Source organism: Gopherus flavomarginatus, chromosome 10, assembly GCF_025201925.1.
Source record: "Gopherus flavomarginatus isolate rGopFla2 chromosome 10, rGopFla2.mat.asm, whole genome shotgun sequence".
NCBI classification, from domain to species: domain Eukaryota; kingdom Metazoa; phylum Chordata; order Testudines; family Testudinidae; genus Gopherus; species Gopherus flavomarginatus.
In genome coordinates, this window is record NC_066626.1 from 47,017,669 (window position 1) to 47,030,989 (window position 13,321).

General features: G+C 41.1%; 1 protein-coding gene across 5 annotated transcripts in view; it reads left to right on the forward strand.

The window, feature by feature from the left end:
- COBLL1 (cordon-bleu WH2 repeat protein like 1) overlaps positions 1-13,321 on the forward strand; it is a 131,184-nt gene that overhangs the window by 21,672 nt on the left and 96,191 nt on the right. For 3 of the 5 annotated variants that reach the window (XM_050968953.1, XM_050968956.1, XM_050968957.1), the window contains exon 1: positions 12,677-12,764. The exons of the other annotated variants lie outside the window; for them this stretch is intronic. The gene's annotated coding sequence lies outside the window, so the exon portion shown is untranslated. Of the gene's footprint in view, positions 1-12,676; positions 12,765-13,321 lie in introns of those variants that run through there. 5 annotated transcript variants of the gene reach the window in all.

A 13,321-nucleotide genomic window follows, 5' to 3' on the forward strand; every position in this document is an offset into this window, starting at 1 on the left:
TTTTGCTGATATGAATTGCACAAGCTGGGTTTTGAAATGAACAAGAAATAAGTTTAACTACCAAAGGTAAATTTTAAGCCATTAGAAGGGATGCCAAACGGAACAAAGCAGATTACTGAGCAAATAAAACAAAACATTCAAAGTAAGCTCAGTAGGCTCAAGAAACAGGTTACATTGTAATTTCTGACCCTAAATGTTTTTTTTAGGCAAGTTGCAGAGTTCCTGTGGCTTAGCATTCCAGTTATTTCTCTTTATAGATTGAACTCTTTTCTGAGCCTGGACTCAACCCTGGCTTTCCCTTCGGGTGTCTTTTAGCAGCCTTCCTTCCTGGGCAGGCAATGGGACAGTCCTGTTTGTGTAACTCCCCAGCCATAAATAGAATTTGCATAAAGTGGGAACCCTTTGTTTCCAGTGGAAAAATACCAGCTGTGTCCAAGGTGGTACTCTGTACCAGGTGCAGTGTCAAAGCAACATCCCAGAAAGCTCCTCAGGATGGTGGCCTGAATGAGCCATTTAAGGACAACAGAACTTTGGAGATACTAATCCCCCACCATCCTGAGGAGCTTTCTGGGATGTTGCTTTGACATTGCCTACTGCAGGGGTGGCCAACCTGAGCCTGAGAAGGAGCCAGAATTTACTAATGTACGTTGCCAAGGAATCACAGTAATACATCAGCAGCCCCCCATCAATTCCGTCCAGTGCCTCCCGCCCACCGACATCCCTGCCGATCAATGCCGCCTCCTCCCTGCCCGCACCTCCTGATCAGTTGTTTTGTGGCATGCAGGAGGCTCTTGGAGGGAGGAGGAAGAGTGAGGGCGCAGCAGGCTCAGAGGAGCGGGCAGGAAGGGGTGGAGCGGGGGCCGGGCCTGTGGCTGAGCCGGGGGTTGAGCAGTGAGCAGCCCCTGGCACATTGGAAAGTTGGTCCTTGTAGCACCATGCATACAAATTGGGTAAACACATTCAGTAGATCAATGGTCTCCAACCTTTTTATGCCCAAGATCACTTTTTGAATTTAAGGGCAACTCAGGATCTACCCCGATCCTTCCCTGAGGCCCCGCCTCCTCACTCCATTTCCCCCCACTCCCCTCTCTCGCTCACTCTCCCTCACCATCACTCACTTTCACTGCTGGGGCAGGGATTTGGGAGGAGACTGTAGGCTGACCCAGGGGGTTGGGATGCAGGAGGGTGTTTGGGATGTGGGCTCTGGGAGGGAGTTTGGATGCAGGAGGAGGCTCTGGGTGGGGCAGAGTATTGGGGTGCATGAGGAGGTTTGGGATATGGGCTCTGGGAGGGAGTCTTGGTGCAGGAGGGGGCTCCTTCTCTCAACGATTGGTCAACTTCCCTGAGATGATCTAGATGTGCTTTTCAGTTGGTGCTGAGTATCACCACATCATCTAAGTCCACAGATGCATGTTGTTGCCACATGTAATCCATGAGTCTTTGGAGAATGGCAGGGGCTCCATGAAGCCCAAAAGGCATCGTGGTGAAATGGATCATACTCAGCAGAGTAACAAAAGCAGTCTTCTCCCAAGATGCTGGCATCAGTACATCCCGTTACACCTCTTTTGATGCGAGTGATTAGCCAAAATTTGGGGTCTTGCAGATTGTTCTAGTTAAGAAGAGAAATTGATGATGGAACCAGGTATTTTTGTTGCAATTCTGTTTATTTACAAGTTTATGTACAAAGTCCTGTTTCCCTGAATGTGGACAGAATTGAACCAGAGAGTTTTTCCCTGCCTACAGCATTAAACCAGTTTCAGCCACCATCCCCCTGAAAGCTCCCTAGGCTTTTCCTTAGGATCATGCTATTGCATTTGTTCAGGCTGTGGTGGAGCTTCCTGCTCCTTCTGTTCCTGTGTTGGTGCTCCTGCTGCCTCCTCCCCTCCCCCATCTTTACCCAGAACAATACTCAGACAAGCACACTGCCCACATAGTTCTAATTCCTGGGTGGTATGCCTTCATTTTAGGAAGGGGCTGCTGAAACATTTGTTATAGTTATCTTAAATGAGGGGCAGTGGTCATCCCCTACAGTTTTTAAATAAGGTTTAACCCGGCCTGTATCTGTATAAATGTCCAAAGCTTTTAGTGTGGCATTCATTAAATGTTTCTATTCTGTAACTGAAAAAGAGGGGAAAAAAAATCACCTCTGTTGATTGGGATTTTGTTAATAGTAGGTATAAATTTGGAGTATGTTTGGTCTCTTAAGGGTGTGTCTGCATGGGATTTTTAATCCAAAACTTTTTGATGCATCTCAGGTAACTTGCAGCATGCAACTCGCACCAGTAGTGAGCACACAGAATACCTGTTCCATTTTCAGTTCTCATCATGTGAACACATGGCAACAGTTTGCTGTGAACTGAGAGCGTAGCATTCTTGGGGGTTATCTAGGGTCCTTTACTTAATTGCCGAGCAGTGTGCGTCCTGAGGTTGATTTTGCTGTGAATTGTGGTAAGTCAATGGGTTCAAATTGTAAAAAAAAAAAAAACCTCCCATGTTTCCTCTTTCTGTGCCCCATACATTTGTCCTTGATGAGGAGAAGGTGCAGGCATCAGGCTTTGAATAATGTCTGGGATGGGTTGTGCTATAATTGTATAGGATCCTGTCCAGTTAATCAAAAAACTGACAGGTCACATATCCCCTAGCATGTTGCCTCCTTTTGTCCTTCATTGCAGTGTTCTTTCTCTTGAGCTGCTTGCTCTTTATCTGGCATTACTTGGTGTCACAGTCATAGGATTGTAGAACTGTAGTACTGGAAGGGACCTCCAGAGGTCATCTGCTCCAGTCCCCAGCACTCATGGCAGGACTAAGTTTTATCAGTTAGTTTAATCTAGTTTTGTGCCTTGGCCTTTCTAATTTTGCCCCTACATACGTGTGTTTATATTCATCCTTCATAATTTGACCTAATTTCCACTTTTTGTAGGACACTTTTTTGAGTTTCAGATCATTAAACCATAGTAGTCTCTTACCATACTTCCTATCTTTCCTACACAGTGGGATAGCTTGCTCTTGTGCCCTTAATAATGTCTCTCTGAAAAAACTGCCAACTCTCTTGAACTGTGTTTTCCCCCTAGACTTGTTCTATGGGATCTTATCTACCAACTCCCTGAGTTTGCTGGTCTGCATTGTTGAAATCAGTTATCTTTATTGTGCTGTTTTTCCTCCTACCATTCCTTAGAATCATGATCTCTACCATTTCATGATCACTTTCACCTAAGCTGTCTTCCATTTTCAAATTCTGAACCAGTTCCTTATTTGTCCAAATCAAATCTAGAACACCCCTTCCCATGAAACTTCATGGACATCTGCTTTGCAATGTCCTTAAAAAGGACTTTATTCTGGGGGCAGGCCATGAGCTCTTCCTGAACTGATGCTTTTTCCCTGGTGGTGATGAGATCCAGGATCTCGGCATGGCTCTAAGCAGCTGTGTGAGGCATGTTGTGGGGCCTCTGGAGTGCTATTACTGTTGTGTTGCTAAAGGAGATCCAGGAGCAAATGGGCAAAACCTTACTCCAATCCAAATTTAAAAATGGGGAGTTGTCATCTTGCAAACTTCACACTATAGCATGAGAGGGCACAGAGATAAATGTCAGTAACAGTCGACCTGCAAAGCACAGTGGGATAGCAACTGGAAACATGACAGAAGTGGTGCTTGGTAATTGCTTCAACACAAACAATAGGCTACACTAATACGATTTGAAGCAAAGCTAGTCTGCTTTGCAAGAGGACTCCAGAGTTTGTGATAAATTCTGAGTTATTGTGCAGTGACAAATTGTGTTGTGTGTATGCAAGCATTTTAAAACCGGATTAGATCCAGTTTAAACCGCCATGTAGACAAGCAGAGAAAAACCAACATATAACTTGCTATAATTTGAAATAGTTGACATTACTCCAGGTGAAAATGAGTAAACGTAAGATAAGTTAGAAATAAGGTACATTTACAAACCTATGTGTAGGAGTTTGTGTGGTGATTGCTCGCATTCCATCAGCATAATTAATACGTTATTTTCAGGAGCTTTAAACATACTCATAAAATGTTTTTTGTGTCTCAAAAATCCTCAAAACAATTTACTGTTAAAACTTCGTATCCAAGCTTGTGTAGCTTTCATGATAATTCTCCATAGATTAGAACATGTTGTTTTGAGACAAAATCCAGTAGTAATATTGTAGAGGTAAGAGTTTATAGGACCTTAAATTTAGGGATGAAATCCTAGCTTGGTTGACTTCAACGGGACCAAAAGTTAACCCAATAACTAATAAACCGTTGCACTATAACCTGTGTTTTTGTACACTTTAGTGTTTGTATCTGGAATATTACATCATCACCTTCTATTTGGTTGTGTCCAATCAGTACTCTAGGAACAATATTCAGTCATCTTTAGGAATCCAACAAGGGAAGCAGATAGCAGTGCATCCTTGTCACTCTCGTCTTTGTGGTAACTGGCCTTAGTACATGGGTTAGCAGTCTTTCAGAAGTGGTGTGCCAAGTCTTCATTTATTCACGGTAATTTAAGGTTTCGCCTGCCAGTAACACATTTAACATTTTCAGGGACCGGTGGATGGAACCCCAGACTGGCAGTGGGCTGAGCAGCTCAGCCTGCTGCTGGTCTGGGGTGCCGTCCGCCAGCCCCTGTCAGCTGGGGTCCCGTCTGTTGGCCCCGCTCAGCCCACTGCTGGCCCAGGGTTCTGTCCATCCAGGCCGGCAGCGGGCTGAACAGGACAGGCAGCGGGGATCCCTGGCTAGCAGCAGTGTGCCACAGTAAATCGGCACGCGTGCCACCTTTGGTTGCCGACCTCTGCCTTAGTATTTTAGAAAATTCTAGAAACACTTTACATAGTGAAGAGTTTTAAATACCTTAACTCAGAATAGCCTGTTAATTTAATTATTCTTGTGCCATTCATATTAAAGGTTTCCAAGAACAGTTTCAACCACGTTGGTTCTTATAAAACAGCAGAAGAGTAATAATGACATATGCTATGGAAGAAATGGAATACCTTCAACACTCAGTGCTTAAAAGACTTTACAAATGTGATTGCAATGGTGAACTCATGCCACAGCATAAAAATTAACTCTGAAGAGGCAGAAGCCAATATTCTGTGTGTCTGTATCCTTCAGTCCTCCTCCAAGGGTTTTCATGCTTTACTCGTAATCTTTTCTAACTGCTGAGTGACAGAATTCTCATCTCAGAACATGATTGCCTTAACTAAAGAGTTTGCTTAGTCTTAATAGCAATTTGGTGGTGGTAGTAGAAAAAAACATAATTATGTTCTTTGTCATGCTACTGCTATTAAGTGCTCTTCTGTTCTTTGTTACAAAGAAGAGCTGGATGAATTTTTTTTTTTTTAGAGAGGAGGGATTATTTTTTTAAATAACATTTTGACTAAATCAAAATGTTAGAAAACATTTCAACTTCAGAATTTCCAATTCTTTTGACACAGGTTTTTTGGTATACTTTTGGTTTTGTGTTTTGTTTTTTTTTACTTTTACTTTTACTTTACTTTAATATCACACTTTTTTTTTGCACTTAGCCCTCTTCTTCCAGTGGGAGAAAAGTATGGGGTAGGGGGGCGGGAAGGATTTTTTCACTGAAATGAATTTTTAATGTGTGAAAATCCTGAAAAATTATTAGAAAAATTTTAAATGCAACAAAATAACTTATTTTTAATTTTTTCCTGGAATATATTTCCCATTGTCAAGTAGCTATATAAAGCCCAAACTACTGATTTTGTAAAGCTTGGATCAGGAAAAATCAGTAGTTTGCGCTTTATTTTTTTTCTGATCTTCCACTATAGTTCTTCCCTATCACAGCTGTGTACAGGAAAGAGAGCTGGTCATGAACCAGAAAGGAAAATTAGATGAAGGAACAATAAAAGAATATACTTTGTTCTGAGGAAAAACATTTTTCCTCATTTTTAAAATACACTTTAAAAAAGGTGAATTCATTACTAGTAAATAGTGTATAAATGTTCATAAAATATGTTTAAAGAAATACCAGAATATTATTGACCAGTTTGTCATTGGTAGGATGGGGAAGGATTATAAGAGATATTTAAAGAAATCTGATGGGAATCTGTTCAGAAGTGTTTTCATATTGTTTGTGAATGTTTTTATTCTGAGGTTGCAGTGATTACTATACAGTACCCTTGGAAAATATATCTGAATGTTATGTTATACACACTTCTCAAGCTCAGGCACCAGGAAGGTACTTCTGGGGATTCATAGGGTAAAATAGCTCTGGTTGTTCAGTTTATACTAACAGCATTTCTGTATTTTACAATCTTGTATGGTAGATTTCTTTTAATGTGACATTTTTGTTCTGAATTTCCTGGTTTTCAGGCATTTGTTTAAAATGATAATGCTCTGTTAATGTGTTCCCTCTTACGTTTCATAAGTACATATAATTAATTTAATTCTAACAAAGTTTTATTTGCTTGAGAAAACACTTACCATACATCTAAATGCTGTCTAGAATGGATAAATATGGAATTAGCAGTTTAGCTGCAAAGCATGGGGAACATAGTGTGCCTGTTAATTGGATGCTGTGCTCTAATAATCAGAAGATAGTTGTAGAAAATGTGGGAAATAAAGCCTTCAGACTAATTATTCAGTTGTGTTTAAAGACAAAAACAGGATACTGGTTGTATTGCTAGAATAATACAGTATAAATCAAAGGATACAGTGTTACTGCTATGTAAGGAAATGATTAGACCTCCCTTAGAGCAGTACTGTATATTGAATAACAACAACTACCATGCTTATCAAGGATATAAATCTACCTTCTTTTCAACTGTGACCTGGTGGATCCACCTCAGCTGTGTAATTAAGAGAAAGTCATCAGTTGTTTTAACCTACTACTCTATAGGGCAGATGAAAAGGGGATTATTTACATGTGGATTCTATAAAAAACAACAATGAGAACCTTCCGGTATTTCACTTGTGTTAAATATGTTTTAGTTTTTAAAAAAACATGTCATCTCTGAGGGATGTGTGTTGGTTACAAAGGGATATTATGGACTGTGTAAAGGAGGCCTCATACAATGATCAGTTTAGAGGGTATTGTATGACTTTAAAACCAAACTTTGTACTTTTTGGATAATTTTTAAGCACTATACCCAGATGTACAGACATTCCTTAACCTTTGTATTATATAATTTTAACGTTAGATTTATTAAAGTGCATACACTCAGGGACACCTTGGGAAACAAGGTAAGGAAAAATAGTAAAATTGGAAATAGCAAAAAAGAAAAAGGAATAACTTTACTTTTCAAAGGAGTCAAAACATTAAGAAACCCAGTGATGTGGTAATTCAGTGTTGTTTGTAAAAAGGGAAACAAAAGGGAATGATCTGGTAGTTTTATATCACTCACTACTTTCTTGGAAGTCCAGTGTCACACTCAAGGGCAACATGTCCCTCTAGGAAGGAATGCTCTTTGCTCCAGCGAGCGAGCGGAGGCAGGGGAATTGCTTTGGAATGTTCACAGCTGTTTGCTTGAGGAGAGAGGGGAGTCTGTGTTGAGCAGATGTGTATGTGGTCTGAAGGCTATTTAGGAGTGCATAATTTGCAGTTAGTGAATAAGAGGGTGGGGGGAAGGGGTCGAAACTTTTAAAATGATTGAAGGTAGGTGCTGTGTATCTTCCAGTCCTTAGAACTTGCAAGGCAGGGAGCTGACACAGTGTCAGCTCCAAAAATCCACTCTGTCTCCCCCACGCTCCCTGTCACATTCCACCCCACCCCCCTGTTTTGAAAAGCACGTTGCAGCCACTTGAACGCTGGGATAGCTGCCCACAATGCACCACTCCCAACAGCGCTGCAAATGTGGCCACACTGCAGCGCTAGTAGCTGTCAGTGTGGCCACACTGCAGTGCTTTCCCTACACAGCTGTACGAAGACAGCTGTAACTCCCAGCGCTGTACAACTGTAAGTGTAGCCATACCCTTAGTTTAAAAACTGCTCTGCAACCTTTTTAATGTGAAGTGTCAGCAGACTGGTTCCACTTTGGCTTAGGTGGAGCCCATCCCTCCTATATAGGCTCCCCCTATCCAGGGGTGAAAGTAACTGACGACACTTAATGGTATGAGAGGTGGCTCTGGCCCCCGGAAGAGGCGGGGCCTCTGGCAGAGAGGTCAGCAGTGGCATCCAGAGCCCCAGGCCTTTTAAAATTGCTGGGCTTGGGGCAGCTGCTTCTTTTGCCCGCCCTGCCTGTCAGCGGCCCAGGGGTCAAAAGGGGCAGGGCTGTTAAAGCGCTGCAGGGTCCTTTGCTGCAGCAGCGCTTTAACGTTGCTTTGGGTGACCAGATGTCCCAATTTTATAGGGACAGTCCCAATTTTTTGGGTCTAAATTTTTTATATAGGCTCCTATTAACCCCTCTCCTCCCCCCCATCCTGATTTTTCACACTTGCTGTCTGGTCACCCCAACATTGCTCCACGCCCCCACCCCCACCCTGTCGGTGGCTCCATCAACGGGGTGGGGGTGGGGCGCAGTAACATTAAAGCGCTGCCGCTGCAAAGCACCATCCTTAAAGCGCTGCTGCGCTTTAATGTACCTGCCCCTTTTGCCTCCCCTGTCGGCGCTTTGCCAGTATGGACCCTACTGGCAGGGCCGCCAATGGGGAGAAGGTGCAGCAACGTTACAGTTCTGCTGCGGCAGCGCTTTAAGGACAGTCCTTTGCCATGGGAGCACTTTGAGGATCCTTAAAGCAAGGTCTGTCTGACTGGAGGTGGGACAAATCTACAGTGTCCCGGAAAGCCTCATCAACATGCCTCTCTTAGCTCCTCCAGTTCTGCCACCCTGGCCTCCAAAGCCCGTATGCGGTCTCTGAGGGCCAGGAGCTTCTTGCACCAAATGCACACACATGCCACCCGCCCACAGGGCAGGCAATCATACATACTGCATTCAGTGCAATAAACTGGATAGCCCCACTCTGCTGCTGGGCTTCTACCTGCATTCTTTCCTATAGCCACCTAGGTTAATGAAAGGGTTTTGTTTAACTCAAAAAGTTTTGAATATAGTTTAGTTTACAGATTTAAAAGGACACAAGTGAACCTTGCCCCCTTCCAAATTCCCTTGCGAAACTCCCTGTTAGCAGCCCTCTTCGCAAAGCTCCTGGTTGCTTGCTCGCTACTTTATAAAGCCCTGGCCGCCTTGATAGCCCCAGAGTCTGACAAGAAAGCAGAGGGATGGGGTGGGGACAGAGAAAATAGGAGATTTGGGAGGGAGGGGGCAGGGCTGCAGTAGACAGAGGGTGGGGTGAGTGGATGCGATCTTAATTCTGGCATTTCCTAACTTTTGAGGGCTTGACTTTGCAACCTTAATATTCTTTTAATGTTTTTTTGGTTGTAATATATGATCAGGTGTGAATTTTATGTTCTGAAGTCATATTTTCTCCAAAGTTTGGTGTTTTGGATTTGCTTTTCCGTTTTGGCTCTTATAGTTGCTGAGTTCATATCCAGGCACCCGTGAAGGTTGAAGGAGAGGTGAAGATGCTGAGCCTGATGTTCTAGTTTGTGCTTCTATCTCCGGTGGTCCAAACTAAAAGAGCAAACCTATATCTATCTATCTATATAGTGTGTGAAAAAATAAAATAGTCTTCAATGGGGACCAGTGTTGTGCCATTTTCTGGATGGTACATTTAGACTTCTAACTTCAACCGTAAATTGGGCTGTTATGCCCAACCATTATTCATCTAAAACTTTCACAGATTGGAAGTCTGAACAGTCAGTCAGACTGTGAGGATGGTAATGGCCTCTCTTAATGTATGAATTAAGAATTTTTTAATGGAAGTGTTGTATTGTCTAAATAAAAATTGAAAAAGTTCATTTCGCTTAAGAATATTGTGAGCGGGTCAACCAAACCAGTGTATTAGGTTAAGCTTCATTTTTATGTTCAGATTTTCTTTTTAAAGCACACTTGCATACACATACATTATGTATGAATGCTTTACTTAAGTCAGTTAACAGAAATGTAGGTGAGACCTCTTATTCGTTGAAAGGACACTTTTTGAGTACTTTTCATTATTTCTTTTAATGCATACTTTGTTTAGATGAGCTCTTTAAGATTTAAGCCTTGATCCTGAAAAAAGTTACACACCTGCACTGAATAGGACTATTTACAGTACATAAAACTAGGCAAGTTTGTAACTGCAGGATTGGGATCTTACTGATTTTTTTTTTTTTCCTAACTATTCTCCACTAGGGGAGTGGGGAAAGTCCTGCAGGGCTTAATAGAACCCTATTGGACTCATACCTAAGCAAATGCTTATAACCCCTTACAGAACTTAATTGAGAATGAAATATTCCTTAGAGGCTCCCTGAACCACAACGCAAAATTCTATAGCAAAGATGTAATCTTCTGTTAAATTCTCCAAGACTTTTCTGTGAGGGCATCCATTGCAGGTAGAAAGCCTCAGTGGTTTTTTTTTTTCGTAGTGTGGCTTATGCATGTCTAATCTGTGCCTCAAAACTAAAGTAAAAGCATTAAAACGTTTATAGGAAAAATAGCGAGTTTGGAAATATATAAACCTTGCAAATATGTTCTGATTTTAGACTTTTGTTAATTTAAAGAAACAAAATCCCAAAGACACTAGTTTAAAAAGCAATATTTACTCCTTAAAAATAAACCATAATTGGCTTAAAGTAAATAGGGAGAGTTGGCATAAATGGCAAAACATGGTCAATAGAAGATTTCCCTATAGAAGTCTCCTGGCGGCTGTTTACTGCTGTGTCTGGAAATGGGTAAGTGGTAACTGGGTTTGATTAAGGAGCTGCCAGACGGTACTAAAGCATTTTAATTATGGCTGCCAATATTAACTGGCTGCCCACCCATGGAATAATTGCAATGTGTCTTGGAGTTCTTGGTTTGGGTTATTTGCAGGGGTGAGTAAACAGCTATGGCTTTTTTTGTGATGTATATTGTGCTTCAAATTGATCTACGATTTGTTTTTTCTGCAAACAGTTTTCATAGGTTTTGGCCACACAGTGAATGGTCCATGCCCGCAGACCTCAACAGATATATTTAAATAGGGGTTATGCAAGGCTGATAAGTGATTGGTTGTTAAATGAAGTTGTCTTCAGCATCTCTTGGCCAAGAACAAACTCTGGAGAGCTGCTGATGCCTCTGAGAACAAACGTTGACATGTTTCAGTTGAGACGGCTTTCTGCTTATGCATCATGTTATCTGTGTTGCTTTCCACTTCTCCAGTAAAGACACTCTCAAAAGATAAAATATGGACTGTTTATTGCTTAGTCTTCTGCTGCTGCTTATTCCTTTTTTTTTTTTTAAGTCCTCTGTGGCCTCATAGTTACCAGTGCAATAACTAACTATGAGGATTGTATCTTCAAGGGAGAACTAAAGAGCAGATTAATTTCTCATCAACCAGGATATTCCTAGTAATAAAAATGGGGATGGAAATCCAGGCAGTATAATTTATGTCAAAATGAAAAGGTGCCCTTTTCCAGGAGGCACATAGAAAAGGCTTTAAAGACGAAAACATGTGTAAGTCAGAGATGCGTTCACACCATCTGCTGTCTGACCCTTCAGCTGAATGTTGGCTGGGGGCATGAAAGTGCGTTTCAGCTTGTTCCATGTATCCCATAGAGGGAACTTCAATAAAATAAACCTCTCTTCTTTTTTTTCCTTCTGGTCCCTTCAAAAAAAGCCCAACTGAGCTCTTCCTATTTATTTGGCCTGTAAAGCCCTAAATGGTTTTGGCCTTTGCTACTTCTCAGACACTCTCCCTGTGTGATTCTATAGGAGTTAGTCAGTGGAGGAGGTTGGCCTAACACGCTCCAGGTTTAAACTAGCGTAAGAACTCACTCTAATATCATAGCAGCAGTTGAACAGCCTGTCTGAAACATTGCAAAGTCTCAAATCATTGACAGATTTATAGATTACATGAATAGCTATTTTGGGCTTTGTATGCCCAAGCCCAAGCATTCAAAAATTATGACTGATGCTTTTAAAATGAGAGAACAATAAAACTAACAGAAAAGGCCCAACCAAACAACAACATATACACCTCAGGAGATCAGTTTTTTAAAGTGGTACATGTGGGTTTTTTTTATTTGCCTTTTATTTTTTTTTTGAGCCTGTAAGGCTAACATTTTCAAGCTCTCTTTCCCTACAACTATCTGGGCTAGAATTTCATATATATGTATATATTTTTAAATGAAAGCTGAAATATAGGAATCCAGGAGCTAGTACTTTGGAAACAACACCAAATGTTGCAAGATTCATGATAAAATCATGAAGATTGGCAATGCTGATTTTTTGAAGAGGCTGAAAGTGTGTAACAGAGGAGAGAGGGTAGAATCCTGGTGTAGCATCCTCAAGAGACAAAGCATGTACGTTTGAGATTAGCACTGAGAGAATACAAAAATAAATCAGTCATGTTTAAGCCTAAAATAAGAGTCTTTATCAATGAGAATAATAGCTATTCTTCAGTTTGCTTGTGGGCATTCATTGCATGTACCCTCCCTTTTAGATAGTCTTATAAAAAGGAAAATCCATGAAGTACACAGGGATTAAAACCTTGGTTAATTTCATTTGCCCTGGTATTTCATTGCTATTTCACTACTGCAATCACATTAGAAAGTACTGCAATTTTTAATATGCATAACTTTGTTATAAAAACCTGTTTTTTTTTCCCCTCCAGTTGAATCATTCTGTGGGATATGCAGTACAAGTCTAATAAGGTAACACTTGTGCCGCTGAAATCTGTTGCTCGTGCCCTTCTACTTCTCTAGTTTCATTGGAAATAAACCAAAGAGGTGAGAAAATAGTATTTCAAGAGTTTGCAGAGGGTTAATTGCAGGTTGGCCAAATAAATATTATTTTAAGTAGCTAAGTTTCTGTGTGATGCAATTCCAGATGGAACATAGCAATGTAGAATTTTAAGGCAGCAAATGCCAAGAAAGGGGTAGAGATGATTTAGGAGAGCTCACAGGGATGTAACTTGGAGTTTTAGGATGAAATTAAGATATAAAATATAGTCAGCTATGAGGTAAAGCTTCTTGATGGTAAATTGTAACAGTTTCTGGAATTAGTTGCTCAAGAGAAGTGTTGGAAACTCCATCACTTGAGACTTGTATAACTAGGCTGGATATAATTCTAGAAAATGTAGTTTAAGGAACCACCCTGTACTGGCAGGCAGATTGACTGCCTGCCTGGTGTTTTCCATTTCTAGCGTCTGTGAGTCAGTCTAAAATTTAAGACATTTGAAGAGTTTTTATGCACGTATCATAACCAAGTTGTACTTCTGTATGTTTTGAAACTGCCTTTTTTTTTTCTTCAAAACAGTTGGTTCAGATTTATCTCTTCTTAAAAA